The sequence below is a fragment of the Pan troglodytes genome, chromosome 11 (genome assembly GCF_028858775.2).
Source record: "Pan troglodytes isolate AG18354 chromosome 11, NHGRI_mPanTro3-v2.0_pri, whole genome shotgun sequence".
Lineage (NCBI taxonomy): Eukaryota > Metazoa > Chordata > Mammalia > Primates > Hominidae > Pan > Pan troglodytes.
In genome coordinates, this window is record NC_072409.2 from 49,004,317 (window position 1) to 49,027,915 (window position 23,599).

At 49.1% G+C, this 23,599-nt stretch overlaps 1 protein-coding gene and 1 pseudogene across 22 annotated transcripts in view; one reads left to right on the forward strand and one right to left on the reverse strand.

Annotated features, from left to right (window-relative positions):
• The window catches only part of SEMA4D (semaphorin 4D), a 136,293-nt gene that overhangs the window by 26,012 nt on the left and 86,682 nt on the right, over positions 1 to 23,599 (forward strand). For 19 of the 22 annotated variants that reach the window (XR_010148661.1, XR_010148663.1, XR_010148660.1 and 16 more), the window contains one exon: positions 16,155 to 16,220. The exons of 1 other annotated variant lie outside the window; for it this stretch is intronic. The gene's annotated coding sequence lies outside the window, so the exon portion shown is untranslated. Of the gene's footprint in view, positions 1 to 11,483; positions 11,572 to 16,154; positions 16,221 to 23,599 lie in introns of those variants that run through there. 2 more of the 22 variants (XM_063787701.1, XM_063787703.1) reach the window with 1 other exon arrangement.
• LOC101059019 (proliferation-associated protein 2G4-like) lies at positions 20,836 to 22,188 on the reverse strand (annotated as a pseudogene).

A 23,599-nucleotide genomic window follows, 5' to 3' on the forward strand; every position in this document is an offset into this window, starting at 1 on the left:
CACCCGAGCTGGCGTGCACCTCAGCCTGTATGCAGCTGAGCTGGCATGCACCTCAGCCTGTATGCATCTGAGCCAGCATGCACCCTAGCTGGCGTGCACCTCAGCCTATATGCACCTGAGTTGGCATGCACCTCAGCCTGTATGCAGCTGAACTGACATGCACCTCAGCCTGTATGCAGTCAAGCTGGTGTGCACCTGAGCTGGCATGCACCTCAGCCTGTATGCACCTGAGCCAGCGTGCACCCTATCTGGCTTGCATCTCAACCTATATGCACCTGAGTTGGCGTGCACCTGAGCTGGCATGCACTTCAACCTGTATGCACCTGAGCCAGCGTGCACCCTATCTGGCATGCACCTCAGCCTATACGCACCTGAGCCGGCGTGCACCTGAGCCGGCGTGCACCTGAGCCGGCGTGCACCTGAGCCGGCGTGCACCTGAGCCGGCGTGCACCTGAGCCGGCGTGCACCTGAGCCGGCGTGCACCTGAGCCGGCGTGTATGATAAAGATTGTGAACATCTGACATGAAGCACAGCAAGCTGTTGACAGTGATGTTATCTGGAGAGTGTGGTGGGGAGAGACTTTAGCTTTTTGCTTTTTGAACTTCTTTTATTGTTTTATTTTTATACAAATACAATTTTCTAAATCTATTCTTGTGGAAGAACGTGAGTTTTTACAATTGTGGTAAAATAAACATAAAATTGATCATTTTAACCATGTGTAAGGGTATAGTTTAGTGGCATTAAGTACATCCATATTGTTGGGCAGCCATCACCACCCTCCATCTCCTGAGGTTTTTCATCATCCCAAATGGAAACTGTACCCATTAAATAACTCCCCAGCCCTGATTCCCCTTTCTGTCGCTGTGACTGACTACTCTAGGGACCTCCTATAGGTGGAATCACGCAGTGTCTGTCCTTTTGTGTCTGCCTAAAAATAAAGGTATTTTAAAAGACATTTCAATCAAATGGGTGCAGTCATTTTATTTTGTTTTTCCTTTTCCTTTACTTTTAAAATTAATACACAGTAAGAATGATTATCTCAGTGTGCATTTCTGTGAGTTTTAAGACATGTGCAGATGGTGTAACCACCACCACAGTTAGAATACAGAGAAATTCTATCCTCCAAGAAAACTCCCCATACCATCCCTTTATATTCAGCTCCCTCCCAATCACTTATAACTGCTGAGCTACTCTTTGTTCCTATAGTTTACCTTTTCAAGAATGTCATATAATGGAACCACGCAGTACATAGCCTTTTGAGATTGACTTCTTTCACTCACCACAGTGCCGTTGAGGCTCATTCCAGCTGTTGCAGGTATCAATAGTTTGGTTTTTTTTTGTCCCTCTGTAAGTCCATTGTGTGTTTGAACAGAACTGCTGTAAACATTTGTGTATGAGCTTTTCTATGAACATGCAGTTTCATTTCCTTTTGATAAATGTCCAGAAGTGGGATTGCTGGGTCATATGGTCTGTGTGTGTTTATTCTTATAAGAAACTGCCCAAGTCTTTTCTAGTGTGGCGGTACCATATTACAGTCTCACCAGCCACATCACCGTGTACCCTTACCAGCACCTGGTATTGTTAAGTTTTTTTCTTAAGCCATTCTAATGTATATATAATGTGCTCATTGTGGTTTTAATTGCATTTCCTAGTGGCTAATGATGTAAAACATCTTTTCATGTGCTAATTTGCCATCTGTGTATCCTCTTTGGTGAAGTATCTGTTGAAGTCTTGCTCATATTTTAATTGAGTTGTTTATTTTCTTGATATTGAGTTTTGAGACTTCTTTATATATTCTAAATACAACTTCTTTGTCAGATATGTGATTTGCAAATATTTTCTCTCAATCTTTAGCTTGCCTTTTAATTCTTTTAACAGCATCTTTCACAGAGCCAAACATTTTAATTTTGATGCAGTTCACTTTATCAGTTTCCCAAATGTTGATAGAATCCATAGAAATATGACCACTTTTATGTTGTTGATCTTGGACCCTCTTGACTTTGCTTAACCTCACTTATTAGTTCCAAGAGCTTTTATGTACAAAAAGAAATCCTTGGAATTTTCTACATAGGCAGTCATGCTGTCTGTGAATAGTCCATTTTATTTCATTCTTTTCAGTTTGTGTGCCTTTCCTTTCTTTTTCTTGCCCTGTTTCTTTAGCCAAGACTTCTGGTGCAATGTTGAGAAGTAGTGAGAGCACATCCTTGCCTTGCTTCCGACTTTCGGTGAAAGCATCTGTCTGCCACCATGAAGTATGATGTTAGCTGTGAGTTTTCCATAGATGCCCTTTGTCAGGCTGAGAGAGTTCCCTTCTAGGTTTAGTTTGCTGAAAGCTTTTATCATGAATGAATGTTGAATTTTTTAAATGCATTTTCTATATAAATTGATATGCCTGTGTGCTTTTTCTTCTGTGAGTAGGTGGCTTGCATTTATTGATTTTTGAACACTGAGTCAATCTTGTGTTTTGGAATCAACTCCCTTGGGCTGTGGTGCATTATTTTTACATATTACTGGATTCAGTTTGCTAATATTTGGTTGAGGATTTTTGCATCTGTGTTCATGAAGGGTATTGTCCTATAGTCTTCTTGTAATGTCTTTTTCTGGATTTGCTATCAGGGTAGTGCTGGCCTCATTTAAGTTGGGAAATGTTTTTTCCTCCTCTATTTTGTGGAAGAGAGTGTATGTAATTGTTGTTAGGTTCCTTACATGTTTGGTAGAATTTGCCAGTAAAACTATCTCTGAGCCTTTTCAGATGTCTTTTTCAGAAGGTATTTAACTACATATTCTATTTCTTTCCTGTTTATAGTATTGCTCAGGTATCTATTTCATCTTGTGTGAATTTTGGTGGTTGGTTGTTATTGAGAAATTTGATCATTTCCTCTAAGTTGTTGACTCTTTGTGCACGGAGTTGTTTGCCGTGTTCCTTTTTAATGTCTATGGGGTCTGTAGTGATAACATTTCCTTCTTTCCTGATATTGGGAATTGGGAATGTATTAACATATGAGGACCTCAGAGCTAGTGTTTTAAATGCAGCCTCTGTGTGGAACCAGTCTAATCAGGACTGTAGTCTGTAGTCCTAGGTATTACCAGATTCTTATGGGGCTGGATTCCCTTGGATTACATGGTACCCCCTGGGGAGCAGCAGATGAGGTGCCTTAGGAGGGACATTAAGGCTTTTAAGCCCTGGGGTAGCCTTTGGTGCCTGAGTGGTAAGTTAATAGGAACTACCCCAGTGACCTGCAGGACTTCAGTGTCTCTAGAAGTTTCAGATTGCTGCCCCCGAGCATTACACAAGCATTACACGCCGGGAGAATCTGGGCAGCCTTATACCAGAGTGAGAAGAAACCCGCAGCCACCACTTAGAGGGGGGATGAGATTTTCACCACTTTTCCAGGGTGTTTGAGGTGATTATTCTGAGTGGCGTGTTGATAGGTACTGATTTATTTATGTTTTGTTTATTTCCAATAAAGGCCACAAATTAGCCTGTTTGAAAAACCCAAGAAAAATAAGGCCAAAAGGAGTGGTATGTTTTTAGAGTGATGTTTAAGCAGAGATTGCTTTGCCGTCACTTTTCATTTGGTGAGTCAGGGACTGAAGACAGTTGATGGTGTGTCCTTCTGAACGCTCTGTTGTCAGCTTTCATCTTAGGTCATAAAGTAGACATTTTTTCACTGATGGACTTTGGGGAATTTGGTTCCTGACCCTGATATTGTAGCATCTTCCTATGTGAGGGAAAAGGTCACAGTTTTGTAGTGATTCTTCAAGTGAGATTAGTTTTGCTTCACTTAATTAAAAAATCTGTGTCATGCTGGGGTTTAAAATAGAGTGATTTATGAGCAATAAAAAGAAAATAGATTTCTGCAAATGCGGAGGGTTTGGAAATACCTGTTGCAGGTGGAGTGGAATGGGGTTCTGTGCAATCCCTGGAGCCATCCTACGGCGCTGAGTTTTCTCAGTGATCAAAGTCGTTTGGATGAGCAGGCCTGACACCACGACTACTCTAGTCTTTCGGTGTCTTCTCGCAAATGATTCTCTTTGGACAGGCTGACTCTCTTTCTGCTGCAGGGATGTGTAACGTATGCATAAACAGCTGGCTAAGCACCTCCAGCCCTGGGAGAGCCCTTGGGGCTGGGAGGGCTGCTCTCCAAGCCTGAGGCTGTGGGACATGCCACTGCCAGCTCTCCCTGCTTCTGCTGTGGGCATATCCTTGCAGCAATTTATAAGAATCATGAGGCTGGGCGCAGTGGCTCACGTCTGTAATCCCAGCACTTTGGGAGGCTGAGGCAGGTGGATCACAAGGTCAGAAGTTCAAGACCAGCCTGACCAACGTGGTGAAATCCTGTCTCTACTAAAAATACAAAAATTAGCCGGGCGTGATGGTGCGCACCTACAATCCCAGCTACTTGGGAGACTGAGGCAGGAGAATCTCTTGAACCTGAGAGGCAGAGGTTGCAGTAAGCTGAGATTGTACCACTGCACTCCAGCCTGGGCAACAGAGTGAGATTCTGTCTCAAAAAAAAAAAAAAAAAAATCATGCGCTCCCAGGTGTGGTTCCCCCTCCCCCACCCCCCCGGATTAAACAAATAACACATTTACTGTAAGAAGTTCAGGTAACTCAAAGGAGGAGAATGAAATCAACTCCTCCACCATGTATGTCCTTAGGTAACTGATGGCCCTAGTCTCCTTTGGGGCTGAATTGTAGGAACCGGATGGCTGTGAACTCAAAGGATGCTGTGGTATAGGGACCTCGGAGGGAGCATCAGATGTGTGTGTTTTCACAAGGTCATCCAGGTTCTACGATGTAAGGAGCCAGGAAGCTGGGGACGTGAGGACATGAGGAGAAGGGTGGGCACGTGCTCATACAAGTGCAAGGGCCGTGTACCCATGTCCTTGTGTGGCCACCAGGAAGGAGGCAGGCATGATACATGAGCTCGGACAGGAGTGCCCACATCTAGTCATGGAAACTTTTCAGCCTGAACAACAAGGGGGACAACCCCCGTTAACTTCACACATGGGGCTGTGAATGCTGCAGATGAATAATTCAGTTTCTTTCTGGGAGGTCGGTGACATTTTCATTTCTGCTCTGGTTGCTTGTAAAAGAGTAACAGGGCCCTTTTTGGGCCTTGCATTCTGGAGCTGGTGGCTCAGAAACTTCTAGTTATAGAGTAACAAGACCACTGTGGGGAGGGAGCAGCATCTTTGAAGGAGGCTCCGATAATGACATCAGGCTCGTATTGGTCATCGTCATGTGCACTCCGAGGTGAATGCTTGTGACCTGGTAGCCGCCTCCCTGCTGCACACAAGGACAGAACTCAGTGGAAACACAGTCCATGTAGGCTGCAGACCACGTTTCCACGTGCTGGGTTTGGGTAATAATTACTGTGTACTAATTGCAGTGGAAAAGTGGAGTTAGCTGTGCCTTGAGAGTGTGCACATGCAGGTGAGTGATGCTTCTGGAGCATGACCTTGTGCACACGGGGGCTGTGTGCTCCCTCGATGATGCACTGCGTGTGGTCCAGACGGAAAGGTCACTCACAGAGGTCATGGGCAGCCCTCGGTACATATGGAGAGCAGTCAAGCATGTGTTCACCTGGCCTGTGAGTGTTAGCGTGCCCCAGGTGTTGTAGGTATGGATGCCTGGGGAAAGCCAGAAGGGAAAGGCCCCAGGCAGCCCTCTGTCTAAGATTGTGGATTCTTAGAGGTGTTTGAGGAGCCCGGAAAGAATTCCAGATTGGCAGAAAGAAAAGGCGTTTCTGAAAATGAGTCTGCATCACTGTGTGGGAACTCAGAGCGGAGTGATCACCCTATTTTTTGTACAAGTCAGGGGAAATTACGTTTGTGTGTGTCATTGAGCATTTCGTGTGCCTGATCCCTTGATGTGTGCCCCAGCAGCTGCGGCACTGTGCTACGGAAGCCCCTAGCCAGGCCAGGGCTGCAAACTGCCTGGCGTGCACCCTGTGTGGTCCTGCCCCTCCATGGTGCCTTGGACACCTCAGCTTCTCACTGTGTCACATGGTGGACCATCTCCTCAAGCCCCAGTGCTCCAGTGAGCCCACCTTCCCCCCTGCCTCCAAGAAATGCAGGAGTCACTCCTGACACCATCTCTAGACACACCTTATTCTGCAGCATCACCTTCCCATTGGCTAAAGCTGGTTTCCTCCTAAACCTGTGAACTCCATCTTCTCCTCATTCCACCTTGGACTTGGGCATAGGCAGCCTTTGAATGGAGCACTGGGGCCACCCAGGGCTCACCTGTCTTTGTACAGCTCTGTAAGTCATAGATATCTGAAGGCAATGCAAATAATCCTTGTCCCTAGATGTGCAAATGGGTTCAGCCTCCTGGAGAGACAATTGACTCCCCATGGAAAAGGCTGGTATTGTGTCCGTTGGAAATTCATGTCAATATTCTTTTACTCTGTATTATTTTTTTCTTGAGGTGAAATTCACATAACATAAAGTTAATCATATTAAAGTGAATAGTTCCATGGCAGTTAGTACATTTGCAATGTTGTGCAACCTCTAGCTCCAAGACATTTCCAGCACCCCACAAGGAAGCCCCCTAATTATCAATCCATCATGGCCCAATCCATCCCCATTCCCCCAGCCAACTCCATGTCTTTTTGTGATTCTTTGACTTCTCCTCTGAAGGGATTGTGACACCTCCTTGGTTCTCTTGTGAGTGATGATTTAATAATGTTTTTAATGCATGGTCATTTTTTTTAAGTGACCCGTTAGCAGCCATCACCCCTGGGCTGAGTGGCCAGCAATCTCACCGGATGGATGGTGCTGGTTTCCTGGGGACTTAGGCCCCTCTTATCTGTTCTCTGCGGGATGCACCGGACTAAGGGCTCTTTTTAAAGTGAGAATCTGGTCATGGAGGGCAAGGAGGAACATTCTGTGGGCGGATCTTCCCAGTCTTGTCTGTGGGTCTGAGCCAGCATGAGAGGCTCTTGGGTGATATGTGGAAATGTGCCCCCTTCCTGGGCTGGCCCTCTTTGCCCCTGGCAGGTTGGTCAGTGAGTATTGGTTAATTATTGTGTGCTCAGTGCTTTGTAAAGCATGCGAGATGTCTATAGCTATAGAGAGGACATGGTGTCAAAAACAGAGATGCATCCAAATAAAGCAAGCAAGCTAATATAATTTAGAGCCAGCATATGCTTGCATTAGAGATGTCACCGTGGGCTGAGCAGAGAGCAGGACCCTCGCCCTGGGGGTGCTCTCCGCACCCTCCCCCCACACCCCGTGGTAACTCAGGCTTATCCAGCCCTCTCCAGGAGGCGGAGGACCCCTGCAACCCTGCCCATTTCCTAATGGACCCAAAGAATGAGGATGTGGTTTTTGTCTAGCGCTCACCTCTCTGATGGTTGACCTCTGTGACTGCCTGAGTTGCTGTCAGTTTCCCCTGGGGGTGCTTCACTCTGGGGAGACCAGTGGGTTTTGAACCCTGTCCTCAGTGTCCCTGTCCTCTCCTTTGTTCCCATGATCTTGCAGGGAGAGGACCTGTTGCTGCCCTTCCTAGCTGGGGTGTTGCACCCCACATCTGAGGGGTCTCTCCTTATTGATGAACTCCTGTCTTTTCCTGTCCAGATCCTGGGCACTGGGGAGGTAGCCAGAGGCAGCCTGGCTGCGCCCTGCTGCTGGACTTGTAATGTGTTGCCCCCCCACCCCCAACTGTGACTGCCTTGCCCCTGAGGTCCTCAGCCCCACCCCAGCTGTTTATAATCATCCGAAACCCAGGTCAGAAGGCAGGATTTCCAGCCATTCCTTTTTTCTCACAGGTAGCATCTTGGTGAAATAATTCAATTTACAATTAAGTATTTTTATTTTACATGTTCAACATGATTAGAACAAACTGTCCTTCGTCCCTGAGAGCGTAGTGCATCTGAGAGAAGAGAGGAAGAAACAGGCTCACAGTGCGGTTTTGTGGCAGTTTTCTTGGGGGTGGGGGAAGGTGAGTCACACTCTCCATTTTTGACTGGTGTTCTGATTCTGAAATTTAAGAAAAGCACATAGAACCCCAAAAGCACGTGTCTAAGGTGGAAAGTGGAGAAAGTGCCCCCATGACTGCAACGGTTGAAGTTAAGCCTTTGGCTCTAGTTGGCACGATTTGGTTCTTTTTTTTTTTTGTCTGAGACAGAGTCTTGCTCTGTCACCCAGGCTGGAGTACAGTGGTGCAATCTCGGCTCACTGCAACCTCCACCTCCTGGGTTCAAGCAAGCCTCCTGCCTCAGCCTCCCAAGTAGCTGGGATTACAGGTGCCCGCCACCACACCCTGCTAATTTTTGTATTTTTAGTAGAGATGGGGTTTCACCATGTTGGCCAGGCTGATCTTGAACTCCTGACCGTGTGATCTGCCCGCCTTGGCCTCCCAAAGTGCTGGGATTACAGGCATGAGCCACCATGCCCGGCCCACCATTTGGTTCTTTAAACACAACATAGAAACCTTGTGTTGTGAATACACTTTGGAGACTGGTTGACGCTAAGTAGTTTTGTACCTCCCCACCTCTGCTGCAAAAATGAAAAAGCAGCAGCGAAAAAGGGCTGGTCATGACCTGGATGAGAAAGAGCAAGGCTGGGACTTGATCATGAAAAGCCCCCAAGTAGCCCTGCTGAACAGATTTAGCACCTGGGAATGGACCGCTGTCTACGGAGAGGACCAGATGGATCATGCAAAAGATGGCTGGTATGAGCCTCAGGTAGATTTTTAGCTCAGAAATGAATGGGCTTGGTTAATAAGATGGGTTAACCATGTTCCACTGTGGCTTTCCCACTGCAAATGCAGGGAGCAGCTATTCAAAGATTCTGAAAAGAATATAGTAGCAGGTGGTTTGGGGAGGAAGATTAGAATTGCAAGTATTCCTCAACTGGGCATGAGTCTACCATTTTTCCCCATCTGGTATTCCCCAGTCTGAACTCAACACATTGGAAACCTGGAAGTGGGTACTGGGATGCAGAGAAGAGAGTGCCAGAAGCCTTCTAGGTTTGGCTTAAGGAGTAGAAAGGAACATTCTAGTGTTCAGAGTACAGACCCTTTTGTTCTGTTTCCCTTTTCTGTGTTCTCTTACATGCCTCTCTTTCTCTCTCTCCTCCCTCCCCCCTGCCTCCCTCCCTCCCTCCCTTCCTTCCTTCCCTCTCTCTTTCCCTTCCTTCCTTCCCTCCCTCCCTCCCTTTCTCTCTCTCGCTTTCTTCTCCCCTTCCCTCCCCTCCCCTCCTTTCTTTCCAGCACAGTCTTGCTCTTTTTCCCAGCTGGAGTGCAGTGACATGATTACAGCTCTCTGCAGCCTCAAACTCCCAGGCTCATGTGATCCTCCTGCCTCACCCTCCCAAGTAGCTGGGACTACAGGTGCATGTCACCACACCCAGCTAATTATTTTTTATTTGTAGAGACAGGCTCTCACTTTGTTGCCTTGGCTGGTCTTGAACTCCTGGCTTCAAGTGATCCTTCCACCTTGACCTCCTAAAGTACTGGGATTACAGGCATGAGCCACTGCATCTGGCTGGGACAGCTTTAAATAGGAGGTGTTGTTGGCTTGTTGTTGTTTTGAGTTGTTTGCCATAGACTGGTATTGGGGAATTTTTACTCCTTCAAATTCAAAACATTCCATCATTTTGCCAAAAACAACCCCACCTATTTTGTACAGAAAACACAGCTCTCCTTATGTGGGTATGCCACAGGGAAAAATCATTTCCACATTTTATCAGCCAGTTGCCTGCTGCTGCTCACATCAATGTTGTTATAAAGGAAGAGCATTGGTGGCCGCTTCCCTTGGAGCCTGCTTCTCTGTAGAAGCTAGCCTTATGGGCTTTTGTGCCATACGTTAATGTACAGATAATAATCTTAGTTACTGTGAATTATAATAGCACCATATTTAAATTTTGGACTGAGTTAGCCAGATGATCTATACCTGTGAGAAATCAAGTTTCAAGAATTTGCAATGCACTCACGCCAAGCGATTTCTGGCATTTCTTTCTGGGTGTGCAGACCACCCTGGGCAGAGAGGGAGTGATTTTAGCCTCACGTGCTTCAGTTAGGGATTCAGCAAAGTCTGAGAATTTCCCTTCTTAACCCAAACCACGTTTAATGAATCACTAGGAAAAGCAGGTTGGTAAAACTCATCCTAGCCTTCTTAAAATTACCCATTTGTTGTTCAAGAAATATACATCAGGCCAAGCACGGTGTCTCATGCCTGTAATCCCAGCACTTTGGGAGGCCGAGGCGGGCAGATCATGAGGTCAGGAGTTCGAGACCAGCTTGACCAACATGGTGAAACCCTGTCTCTACTAAAAATACAAAAATTAGCCGGGTGTAGTGGCGCACACCTGTAATCCCAGCTACTCAGGAGGCTGAGGCAGGAGAATCACTTGAACCCGGGAGGTGGAGGTTCCAGTGAGCCGAGATCGCACCACTGCACTCCAGCCTGGGAGGGAGAGCGAGACTCTGTCTCAAAAAAAAAACAAAAAAAAGAAAAAAGAAATACACATAGGCCCTAGGATTCAGGCTTCCCAGGACTCTGGGGGTTTATGATGTCCAGGACACCATGATTCCTATTCATATGCTACTCTCCTAGGATAGGAGAAAAATGTTTGGAGGTTTATTCTGGCAGCCTTCCTGTGGTGCCCACATCTGTCCTGGGAGGGCAATGAGTCACCGTTGCCTCCTCAGTTGTCAGGACTCAGAACTGCAGCCATTTGCTCACAGCCATCCATGTGAAAGACGCAAACATACAATTTGGAGCCAGACTGCTGCTTTATCTATTGACATGCTTCTCTCTGGGGGGGGCTTTTCAGTTTCACAGAGTCAGGAGTATATGGGGTAAAACGTTTTGTTGGGATTACCTGTCCCAATTTCTGCTTGTTGCCGATAGCTAAGAGGTACCCTTGTAAGGTTCCTGATATCCCTGGCATGCTGCTTGCTAGAAAAGTCATTGACAGCAGGCAGGGGCTCACACTTCCACACCACCTTAAGCCTTGTAATTATTTTATCTGGTCATTTTGTAAGGGGAGAGTGGCATCTTGCTTTAATCTGCATTTTTCTGACCTCCAGTGAGATGCACATTTTCTTTCGTGTGTTCAGTTGCAGTTTGCAGTAATCTTAGAAAAGAGATCTTGGGGCTTCATGAGCATGCTGAGGGGCCCAGCAGAGCCCCCGAGCATGACTGTAGGATTAGGTGATAGGGTTGTCTGCCCTGGGAGCCCTCTCTCTCTGCTGCGGGGCGTGGGGAACAGCAGGTCGCCTGCTCCGTCCTCCCCTTCGGCATGTGTGGTGGCCACATATGAGGCTGGGTGTCATTTTCAGCTGGCCCTGCTAAGCCCTGCCTGTCTGCAGGAGGAGGGCGGCTTACACAAAATGCCCAGTGTGCTGAGTTCCACGCTGGAGGGCATGGGTTCTCCCAGGCCTGTAGGATGCCCGTGTCTCTGAGGGGTGTGGTTCACCTTCAGTGTTGCTTCTCCCCTTTTTTCTTGCTCTGCGGCCTCCAGGACCAGCTGTGCATGTGAGGCTGGGGTATCTGACATATTCCTGAGCCGTCTCTTGAGCTGTGGGTCTGAACTGGTGGAACCTCGGTTAAACATGTGAGTACCGGTCTTCCAGGAGGCAGAAATCAAAGCTCTCACCTGTGCATCCATTGCATGAGTGTGTGACACATTTTGGAGTTTCAAGTTGTTTGTAATCAGTAAGCAGTTGTCAAATATAAAACAAATCCAGACTTAGTAAGAAGAGGCTTTCTTAGGAGTATGCAAAGGAGGGAATGGACTGTCACAGTAGGGGCCGGGGCCTAGCCACACGCTGACCATGAGATCACACGTGTCTCAAAGGTTAGGCCAAAGGGCTTTTCTTTGTAGGGTGGTGTAGATGAGGCTTAGAAGAACCAGAGGTGGGATATGGGATGAGGGTGGCAGGGTCAGAGGATGCCTTACCCAAGGCCAGCTGTTTCTCAGGAGGGGCTGCACTGGCTCTGTGGGGCCCAAGGGGCCTGGAGAAGGACAGAAGCGAAGCAAGGTTTGGTTATGAGCATTTTGTTGTGAGTGATCGGGAGCAGGCGGGGGATGCATCGTGCCACTGGCCATCAAGAGGCGCAGAGCGGGTGTTGGTGGGTTTCTGTGTCTGGCCTTATCCTGGGTGGGTGGGGGCATCGTGAGCCTTAGCTCAGTCCTGTGGGGAAGGGGCTTTTTTTGTAGCAGTTGTTTCTGGAATGCAGAGGGCAGGGGATTTCTTACCTTCTGCTGTTTTCTAGGAGCACTTGGCATTGTAGCAGTTGTCACCCAGAGTTTTACACAGAATAGGGTGTGTTATTTAGTAACTGGATGCTGGCCTGGGCTCCCTCGTGTTAGCCACATGGGCCCTCAAATCTTAGCCTGGGTCTTGTGGCGTGTGGGCCTTTCTGACCAGCTGAGGACCTTGGTCCCTGCTTCTAGGTAGGTGGCATTTGAGCCAGGTGGAGACAGGAAGGAAGGTGCCTGCCACACACAGGGGCAGCCCCCAAGGCTTGCAAGGAGGACGAGGGTCAGCCCCCTTTGGGACCCAGGGTTGAGCAGGGACAGCTGCAGGGAAGAGGCTCTGGGTCTGCAGGGGGATTCTCATCTCTCCAGGAGGATAAGACCCTCAGGAGTGTTAATAAGACTCCCCCCCAACACCCTTGTAGGCTGTTTCTCACATTGACATGCTCCTGCCTTATCAGCATCTCACTCCCTGAAATGACTTTCTCCAGTTGTTTCTTTGCGTCCTCAGGAGAGCCAGGGACTTTTGATGCAGCTTGGCACACAAAAGGAGCAAAAAGCATTCACTGACGGAATGAATGAGCCACATCCAAACCCTGACTCCCTTAAGCTGCCCCAGGGACTAGAGGCTGTTCACTGGAACTACAGCAGCATCACCTGAGGGCCCATTAGAAATGCATGTTCTTGGGCCCCCCCAGAGCACTACCGGACTGAGGCTCCAACTGGGGCCCAGAGATCTGGCATTCAGATCCTTGCCAGGGGTTCTGCTGCAGGCCGCAGTATGAGAACCACTGACCACAGGCACATGGGGTCTCCAGGAGGCTGCGATGGCTCAGAACCTGCCTCTGAGCTGCTGAGGAGGAAGGAGGTGATTCTTTCCCCAGCGTGTGAGTGGGTGGGAATGCTGGGCTGCAGCTCCCTTGGGGAGAGGATAAGGACCATGCACAGTGTGTGTTTGAGTATGCATATGTGTGTAGGCACATGTGTGTAGGTAGATGTGTATATGAGTACATGTGGGTGTGTGCAGTATATCTGTATATGAGTGTGCGTATAGGTACATATGTTTGTGCATGTGTTTGTGTGTATGTGTATCCATGTGGGCACGTGTATCCATGTGTGTATATGAGTGTGTGTTTAGGTGTATAGGTGTGTATGTGAATGTGGCATGTGAGTTTGTATGTGCATATATGTATGTGTGTGTGCATGAGTGTGTATGGATGTGCGTGTTTGGATGTATATATGTGCATGTGTATGTATGTGTGTCTCTGTAGGTTTGTGTGTGATTTTGTATGTGAATATACATGTGTGCTTACATGGGTATGTGGGTGTGGTGTACCTGTGTGCATAGGTGTATATGTGTGTGGGTGGGTGTGTGTCTGCTTGGATGGGTGTGTGCATGTATGCATGCATGTGATGCATGTTTGTGGCATGTGTGTGGCAGGCAGTCTTTTAGGTGGGCCCAGGAAGGGAACTGCGTGACCAGCCATGGGTTGGCCTTCCTTAGGATGTATGCACCATGTGGAATTTGTATTTTCCACTAAAGAAAAGGGGCGGTGCTATGTGGGCAACTGTGGTATGTATCTGTTGCAGTGTGCAGGGTAAAAACAGCACTAATACGGAAGCTCAGAAATGCAGGGATCAAGTTGCCTTCGGATCCCCAGGCCACTCCTCAGCACGAAAAACCTGTTACTGCTCTCTGGACTGTCCTCCCAAAAGCCTGTGTTTCCTGCGCAGCCACTCACACACATACGTAAGGCCACCGTGGAGTGGTGGGCTTGCCCTGGCTGCCCCTCCACAGCCTGCCTTTTTATTCTGTCTTGGGCAGTTCCCTTTCCACACAAGGTCACCTCCTCAGGGTTTGTTTTTTGTTGTTTGTTGTTTGTTTGTTTGAGACCCAGTCTTGCTCTATCGACCAGGCTGGAGTGCAGTGGCACGATCTTGGCTCACTGCAACCTCCGGCTCCTGGGTTCTAGCGATTCTCCTGTCTCAGCCTCCCAAGTAGCTGGGACTACAGGCATGTACCACCATGCCCGGCTAATTTTTTGTATTTTTAGTAGAGATGGGGTTTCACCATGTTAGCCAGGATGGTCTCGATCTCCTAACCTAGTGATCCACCCACCTCGGCCTCCCAAAGGGCTGGGATTACAGGCATGAGCCACCGTGCCTGGCCTGTTTTTTGTTTATTTGCTTTTTTGAGACAGGGCCTCACTCTGATGCACAGGCTGGAGTGCAGTGGCACAGTCATAGCTCACTGCTTGACAACCTGGGCTCAAGCAATCCTCCCACCTCAGCTTCTCGAGTAGCCGGGACTACAGGCATGTGTCACCATGCCTGGCTAACTTAATGTTTTGTAGAGATGGGGTCTCACTGTGTTGTCTAGGCTGGTCTTGAACTTCTGGGCCCAAGCAATCCTCCCATGTCGGCCTCCCAAAGTGCTGGGATTACAGGCGTGAACCACTGTGCCCAGCTGACCTCCTTGTTCTTTGTGATGGGTGCATACACTTCAGTGTTTGGATAGACCATTTATTTGATTCTGGTCAGCCACTGATGGACTTGGAAGGTTTCCATGGCTTTGCTACGATGCAGGAAGCACCCTCGTGGTGTAGCTTTGTGTCCAAATGGAATGTGATTCAGGAGCATCCCGAGTGTCACAGTCAGGTGCACTGGGTCTGCTCCCCCACTGTCAGGCGCTGGTTTCCCCACCCCATCACAGGCTCTGGTTGCTCAGCTTTGTAGGTTACTACTCATCAGAAAGATGAAAGCGACCATCCTGCTTCAGTTTGTTTCTTTCATCGTTAATGACATCGAACAGCTTGTCCCTTCACTTGCCATTTGCGGCTCTATGCCTTGTGGGAGGGGACTTTGCGATGCTCACTCCCTGCTCCAGGAGGCCAGTGAGGAAGGAAAGAGCCCTTTGCATTTTCTCAGAGTGTTGATTCATGTTTCTCCTTTATGCAGGAGCATTAGTAAGCCTTCCGCTACTTCTGACGTTATTTTAAAAAATCCCTCCCAGCTGGACGCGGTGGCTCATGCCTGTAACCCCAGCACTTAGGGCCGAGGCGGGCAGATCACTTTAGGTCAGGAGTTCAAGACCAGCCTGGTTAACATGGTGAAACCCCGTCTCTACTAAAAAAGATACAAAAATCAGCCGGGTGTGGTGGCATGTGCCTGTAAGCTCAGCTACTCAGGAGGCTGAGGCAGGAGAATTGCTTGAACCTGGGAGGTGGAGGTTACAGTGAACTGAGATCGCGCCACTGCGCTCCAGCCTGGAGACAGACTGTCTCAAAAAGAGAAACCCTCCCAAATTCTGGTTCCTGTTTGGATTCTTCTTTTCTTCTCTCTCTCTTCCTTGCCCTCCTTCTCCTCCCCTTCTTCTCCTGATTTTGGTTTTTGAGTATGTAATTAATTTTAAAACTTAAAAAGTGTTGGAATATTGAGTGCTAGCACTGACATTGTCTTCATATGTGATTTTAAATTAGGGACTGTTTTGGAGCTTTGTGCTACAGTGTCCTTCTTGACTACACCTTCATTGTGGGTCACAGGGTTTCTGGGTTAGGCCTTGGCCCACCCTGGCTGCTTCCTGCACTAGAGCTCACGCCTAGTGATTGTGTGCTGAGCCAAGGAGAGGCTCTCTGCTAAGTTGGTGCCTGGCCAGGAGCAGAGGGGAGGAGAGAGATGGGTAGGGCGAAGGAAGGTGCAGATGATGCCTCCCTCCCAGTTCTTGATAATCCTTGTCTGCTAGCTGTGATGCCTCCTCTGGTCTCACGTGGCCAGGTAAGCTGTACCCTGTAACTGACAGTTCTCTAGGACGATGCTCTTGCAGTCCCTGGGGGACATTTTTGGCACAGGGTTGGGGTATGGAATTGTGTGTATGTATATTGTAAGGGAATCTGGTAGTTTATCCTGCTCAAATGTGCCCTTTTCTAACTCTGTTTCAGACTCTGCTAACACCAGATAGTGGAAAGAAACCATGTGCTGAAATGTTTGACAACACTGATGGTTTGGTAAGTGTCGGCGTCTGCCTGAGAGCCATGGTTCCTTTTGGAACTGGCTTTTCAGAAGGTCTTGTCCCGGTGTTCCATTCCTCAGTCAGCAGCGATGCCCATTCACTGTATGACCTGCCAGGCAGGTGTCTGGAGAGTGAGGGAGGAAGGCCTGTCTCTGAAAGCTCAGGTGGTTCTGCCTGGAATGGTAAGGGTCTGTTTAGGGGATGTGGCTATAGAGGAAGTCAGAATGAGTGGGGCAGGGGAGGCAATGAGCGAGGCAATGCTGGGTGTGGCTTGTTTGGTAGTGAGCCCAGTACCCAGCCTCAGCACCAGCTTCCCCGGCAGGAAGGGAAGGGCCTCAGTTGAGGAGGTGCCCCTGCCTGGACTGTCGCCTGAGGACTGGTGCACCTAGGAGTTCATATTGGGTTGTTGAAGGTGGTCTTTCACCCGACCCTAGGGGTCTTCGGGATCCGGTGGGCAGTTGCTTCTCTTCTGTCCACTAACTCACACCCCCCATGCCCCGTGTTCAGGGAGGTCTGGCAAAGGCAGTGGCTTGGGCTCGGGTGAGGTGGACCGGGGACAGCCCCCTGGGCTGCCACACCTTTGCTCCCATCCCTGCCCTTCAAGTGTGCAGACTGGACGAAGGGGCTGCTTGTTGTCCGAAATTCCAGAGCATCAGGCCACACGAGCCCTGTCACAGACAGCATGTGGGTGCGAGTCCGCACGTCATGGCAGCCCCAGAGGGCACTGGGCCCTCCCTGTCATGGATGAGGCCATGGAGGCACAGCGTGATGAAGTGATACTGTTGTAGGCTATGACCCAGGCTACCCATTTTCTCTGGCCCTGTCCCCACCCCCTCCCAACTGTTGGGATCGGGCTGCCCGCCCTGCAGGGCTGCTGGGCCATGGGCTGGCCCGTCACTTCATGGGTTCAGTTTCCTTCTCTGTAAATGTGAAGAGGCAGAGCCACCCGGTGCAGCTTCCTTGAGGGGCGGGGCTTCCTCACCCGTGCTAGGCACACGCCTGGGCAGAGTCCTGTGCCAGGGCCCCACTGGGTCAGCTGGGGGCTGGGAGTGCTGTGGCGTGGCTGTGCTTCTTCGCCACCCCGAGGGTGGCCTGGGCTGGCACGGGACATGTCTTTGTGCTGTGCAGGATTGTAGGCTCTGGGGGACTCACCCTGTGCAGAATGCTGCCCTCACACCCTGCCGTCACCGTGGGACACCCACTGCGGTTTGACAGTCTCACTGGGTGTGGGAGGTGCCCTCGGTAGCCCCAGGAGGGACCATCTTCGGCTCAGCAGCCACCTGTGCAGGTCTCTCGTTTCTGGCTTGTTTACATGCTTGGATGGAACCAGAAGAGAAGAGGTCATCAGAAGAAGCTGCTCTGTTTGATTTGGTGGAGGGCCCACCTGTCCAAGGCCCCCAAGGTCCACTCCTGCTAGATCTGGTGTGGAAATAGAGGAGGGAGTGAAAATCTGGGGGGGGCTGACCATGTCAGCCACACCAAGCTAGGGGAGCCTCAGCCACGTCCACACCACCTTCTGTGGCCACTCCTGGAGACGTGGATTAAAGGTTGATGCAGGTGTGTCTGTGTTAGAAGGCGTTTCAAGATGTGACTTTAGCTGTAAGAGGCAGGGTATGTAAGTCCTTGCATCCCCTTTAGAAAGCCAGGTTGTGACTCCTACTGCCTCAGGGGTGCCTTGGCCCTCCTGGTCTTGCCCAGGCTGGGATCTTCCTGGATGCAGCTTTCACATCATAGATAGTCTGCATACACAAGACCATTTGCAAAGGACATACTGAAGATTAAGTCATATATTCTATCGAGACCATCCTGGCTAACATGGTGAAACCCCGTCTCTACTAAAAATACAAAAAATTAGCCAGGCGTGGTGGCGGGCGCCTGTAATCCCAGCTACTCAGGAGGCTGAGGCAGGAGAATGGCGTGAACCTGGGAGGCTGACTTGCAGTGAGCCGAGATCGTGCCACTGCACTCCAGCCTGGGCGACAGAGCAAGACTCCATCTCAAAAAAAAAAAAAAAAAAAAAAGACATATATTCTAGAACTTGGGTTGAAGTAGAAGCAAAAATAACTTTTAAGGGACTTTTCCGAGCATGAAGTGGCCCATATAAGGTGCTTTGCCAGCCTTCATGTGGGGAGTTGAGTGCAGAAAATGAATTCCTTTGAGTTTGGTTGTTGTTTTGATACCGCTTGCATTTAAGCTCTTCCTTCTTAATTTACAACAACCCTGTAGTCTTTATAAAGTGCACTGTGTGGGTGCTGCCCAGCCTCCCTAGGGTCTGAGTGTGCCCCACTGCTTGGAGGCAGGGCTGCTTCACCTGCACTGGGATGGAGCCCTGTTCATAGGAGCTGGGCTTTATTTTTAGCAGATACAGTTCCACGTCTCACAGAGCTGAGAGCAGGAAGACTGTAGATTTAATTAAATGACACTGAAAGGGGAGGTAATTACTTCTGCATGTTTCAGGAGGCCCAGGAGGGTGTCCCAGGTCCTCTGCTGCAGCCCTGTGAGGCTGTTACCTGGAAAACACCCAAGATCCCATCCCTGATGGGCACTCAGGGTCCTGTGCATTACTCTGACTAATGATGAACAATGTGAGCTTTCCTCTCTGAAGCCTGGCTTTGGAGATAAGCCATGCAGTCTAGAGACAGTGCAGCAGGTCATTTCAGAGGAAGCATGGTCAAGCCGTGCATCCCAAAGCTGCTTTAACAGGACGGGACACCTGGCGTGGTGGCTCAGGCCTATAATCCCAGTACTTTGGGAGGCCGAGGTGGGTAGATCATCTGAGGTAGGGAGTTCAAGACCAATCTGGCCAAATTGGTGAAACCCCCGTCTCTACTCAAAATACAAAAATTAGCCGGGCGTGGTGGCTCATGCCTGTAATCCCAGCCACTCTGGAGGCTGAGATAGGAGAATCGCTTGAAGCCAGGAGGCAGAGGTTGCAGTGAGCTGAGATCACACCATTGCACTCCAGCCTAGGCGACAGAGTGAAAAGGCTGGGTGCGGTGGCTCACACCTGTAATCCCAGCACTTTGGGAGGCCGGGGCTGGCAGATCACGAGGTCAGGAGATTGAGACCATCCTGGCTAACACAGTGAAACCTCGTCTCTACTAAAAATACAAAAAATTAGCCGGCCGTTGTGGTGGGCGCCTGTAGTCCCAGCTACTTGGGAGGCTGAGGCAGGAGAATGGCGTGAACCTGGGAGGCAGAGCTTGCAGTGAGCCGAGATTGTGCCACTGCACTCCAGCCTGGGTGACAGAGCGAGACTCCATCTCAAAAAAAAAACAAAAAAATCCAGGACAGGACATAGAGGGTACTAGCACCATCCAGCTGCCTCTGGCACATAGGAGGGGCCGGTGGCCAAGGGTTCATTTATAGTAACCAGAAGCTTCCACACCCTCAACACACTCAGATCCATAGCACCTCCTCCTATCAGTGGCTGTGTGGGTGGTACTGCCTCCTTATGCCTCATAGGATCCCTACTTAGTATCCTAGCTGGACACCACACCTGATACAGAGCACCAGAAGTGTGCTGATCAGAGCCGAGATGCCTCGAGCAGTTACAAAGAGTTTGCACACAGAAGGCAAGATGCACTACCTTGTTCATGACCTGTGTGCATGACATGCAGAAGGATTGTATTTTGGATGTGTATTGGGCTAGATAAAATATATTACTAAAGCAAACTTAGTCTTTTTTTTTTTTAAATGAGCAAATCCAAATTTATTTTAATGTCATGTCATTTTCAATGTGTTTAAAAACCTCATAAGTTAGTGGGAGCCCTAGTTTCCTGGGACAGCATGCCAGAGGTACTGAAATTTGTCACCTTTCTCTACAAAGCCCCAGCAATCCAATCCAAGTCCATAGCTTCAGAAAGCCAGGAGTTTTATCTTCAGTCAGTCTACTCCTCTGGTTCTTGGTTTTTCTTTCAAGGGAGGGAGATCACAATATTTCAAACAGGGAACAAAACCAGTTGAGCTTCCAGCTCAGGTTTGTGTAAGATGGAGTGAGGGAAGACCCCATTGACTCCAGAGAAAAGGGTAAGGTCGAGATGGATTATTTCTTTATAGCTTTGTGAAAATGGAAGAAAAAAGATTGACAAATGAGGATCCATTTCATAGATGAGAATTGCTTCATAAGTGAAGGCTCCAGCTCCTAAAATGGGAGGGGCCTGACTGACAGCCTGAATCAGATGAGGAGTCGGCCACACTGAATAAAAACTATCTGAAAAATAATCCTCCTAATTTTGAAGCCAGATAAAACACTTGGGGAGAATGGAAAAAGAGGAAAAAGCCCCCAAACAGATGGAAAAATGCTAACATCAGAATGGTATAAAAAAATTCGGCTGAGTTTTCAGTGGTGGTGGCTAATTTAGCCCTGTTCTATTGTAGGGTTACAAACCTTGACCAAGCAGAGAGTAGAAGAAAAGGCTAGAAAGAGGGGCTTGAAGACAATGAATTTTGACTCCTGATTTTATTATTTAATTTCTTTTGTTCATTTAAAGTCTTCTGTGGTTGGGAAGCCTCGCCTCCCAAGACCAGAGTCAGATGGAGCTGGTTGTTGTTGGAAGGGAGTGGGTTGCAAAACTGGGGTGGCGGCAGGGACACCCCCACTCTGCTGGCAGTCCTAGGTGGAGAAGAACTGCACTTCAGAGTCTAGGGTGTGGTGGGAAGGGGATGAGGCAGGAGCAGCAAGCTGGGGAGATGGGACCCACCTTGGTCCCCAGCTTCATTTTCTTCTAATGTTTCCACACTAGTGGCATTCTCTGCAGTCTTGGAGGCCTTTTTTTTTTTTTTTTTTCTTTTTCTGGGTTTTTCGACTTGCAGAACTCTGGAGGAGGGTCTTTAGCTCTGCATCCTGGACCTTCATCTCAGACTTATAGAGGTCAGGCTGGAAGGGACCACTGGTTATCTGCATGGGGCCATTGGGCAGGAGCAGAACTGTAAATTTAAACTGGGCAACAAATTCACCCTCCTTCTCGTAGAGAACATTAAATGGTTGCAGCATTTCATGTTTGGCGCACTCCACCACACCCATCCGAGCCTTCTCATCTTCACATGCTCTTAAAGTAAATGGCATGGCATCAAAATGCCTTTTCATCTCACTGAAGAAGGTACATCAAGTTTTCATTTTCAGTCCATACTGTTTGGAGGAGTCTCATTTGTACATAGTGGTTCTCTCTCCTGCATCCTTGGTCTTGCCCTCTCCTGAGCTGATGAGAACATCCACAGCATATACTTCATGTACCTCAAATTCAGCTTTTTCATGGTCCTTCTTCTGCTGGTCTGTGGGATTCTGGGTAATGGTTTTTTCTCCATCGATGACATGCTGCTTCAGCTGGTGTGACAACATACCTTCTATTGGCATGCAGTTAAATAAGTGGGCAACTTTGTTCCAGGCTTCTGTCACTTGTGTGTTCTGATTTCCAGGTGTGACCAGGCATAGGGCAGCTTCAGCACAACGGTGAGCTGCCTTAATAACATCTGCTTTCCTCCCTGTTACTTGGGTCCCCTGAGCTACATCAGTCACAAAAGTACGAGCTACATTAGTGATGAAGCCATTCACATGGACCCCAAGGTCAATTTTTACCAAGTCACCTTCCTTGAGAATATAATCCTGGTCTCTCTTCAAAGGGGAGAAGTGACATACACAGTTATTTACCAAAATGCTGGTGGGAAAAGCAATACGTTTCTTCATCTCTTTTTCTTTCTTGAAGATTTTCCCTGTTTCTTGCATAATCACGGCATCACCTTTCTCACACAGGCTCAGTACTGACACACCTGAGCTAGATGCATCCACCAAGGACCAAAGTACCCCATTGGCAATGTCGCCCCCCATCTTATAGTTGGTCACGACCAGGTCCTCGGCGATAGTTTGCTCCTGCTGCTCGTCCTTGCCTGACATCTTCCTGCCACCACCACTGCAGCCTCGTTTCCCCTGAGCTGCCGCTCTGCCTCCCTTCCCAGCTGCAGGCTGTGGTCAGAGCTCCCTCGATCCTCGAGGAGAGGGCGAGCAAAAGCCGCGAGCTTAGTCTTTTAGCGTGACTTCTAAGAACATCTGAAATTATACCTGTGGCTCGCCTGGTAGGTGTAGGATCTAAACTGCTCTTTGGTGCCCTTGGATTTGACTTCCTCTCCTGCTCAGGCCCCGCCTCTGTAGTTGGGAGCTAGTGACTTGTAACAACCATATCAGGCTTTGAGAGTGTTTTTAGCCAGCTTTAAGTGCTATTATTTTGCATTTATGCAGACAATTACAAAATAGCCTGCTGGGCCTTAGCAAATAGCCAGGTTTCACCACTGAGATTGTACATCTGCCGGGCTCACGGGCCTGTGCTTTCAGTGAGCATACCCCTCCCCAAAAGGCCCCGTGCTATCCGGGCTTGTGTCTCCCTTGTTTTCTGTGGGTAAGACTTACACAGTGTATTTGCCACTGATTTTCCGTGTCCCAGCTGTACCCTGAATGCATCAATGGGCGTGCTCAGCCTGCAGGTCAGTGATGGTTTGTGATGAGCCCCATCCTGCCTTCCCGTGGGAGGAGGGTCCCCACGTAACCCTTTCAGACCCTGACCTTCACTTGCTTTGGCCACCCCTGGGGTCCCACTGAGGGGCTGCTATCTATGCAGCTGCAGGACACACGCTGGAGTCCTGGGAAAAGCCCCTCAGGCACTTCCACATCTGGCCGGGCTATTTATATCCCTCAAAATGGCCCATTTTTCTTTGCAGAGAGTGAACATGTGGGCGATGCTGTCATGCCCGCCAGTGAAGCCCGTGAAACAAGCCCTTTCATTGAATAGCTTTCTGGGTGCGTCTGACACATTCTCATCTATGTGCAGAGGCCTCGCGGTTTTACGCCTTCTCTGCTGCCGTTGTGTGGATCGCTGTTCCTCAGAGTGTAGGCGGGCTGTGGCCCCCACAGCAGCCTGTTCCTGGTGCTGGGGCAGCCCGGCTGGTCTGGGTAGGCATACCTTGCTTCCCTGTCTCTATCCCACATCGCCCAGGGGAGGGTGGGTCCTCCATGGCCTGTCATGCACAGTTCACTGAGCTCCTGCCCTGGGTCCCTTATGCCTGGGCAGTGGGGCATCAGCAGAGGAAATAGTATTTACTGTTGGGGCAGACAGACCCCAAAGGAGATCAATAGGTCAGGTATGATTGGAGTTACAAGGGGGAGAAATAAAGCGGAAAAAGATGCCAGGGGCAATGGCTTACTCTTGTAAATCCCAGCACTTTGATAGGCCGAGATGGGAGTATCACTTGAGGCCAGGAGTTTGAGACCAGCCTGGGCAACATAGTGAGACCCTCATCTCTATAAAAATATAGAAAATCAGCCAGGCATGGTAAAATGCACCTGTAGTCCCAGCTGCTCAGGAGGCTGAGGTGGGAGCGTGA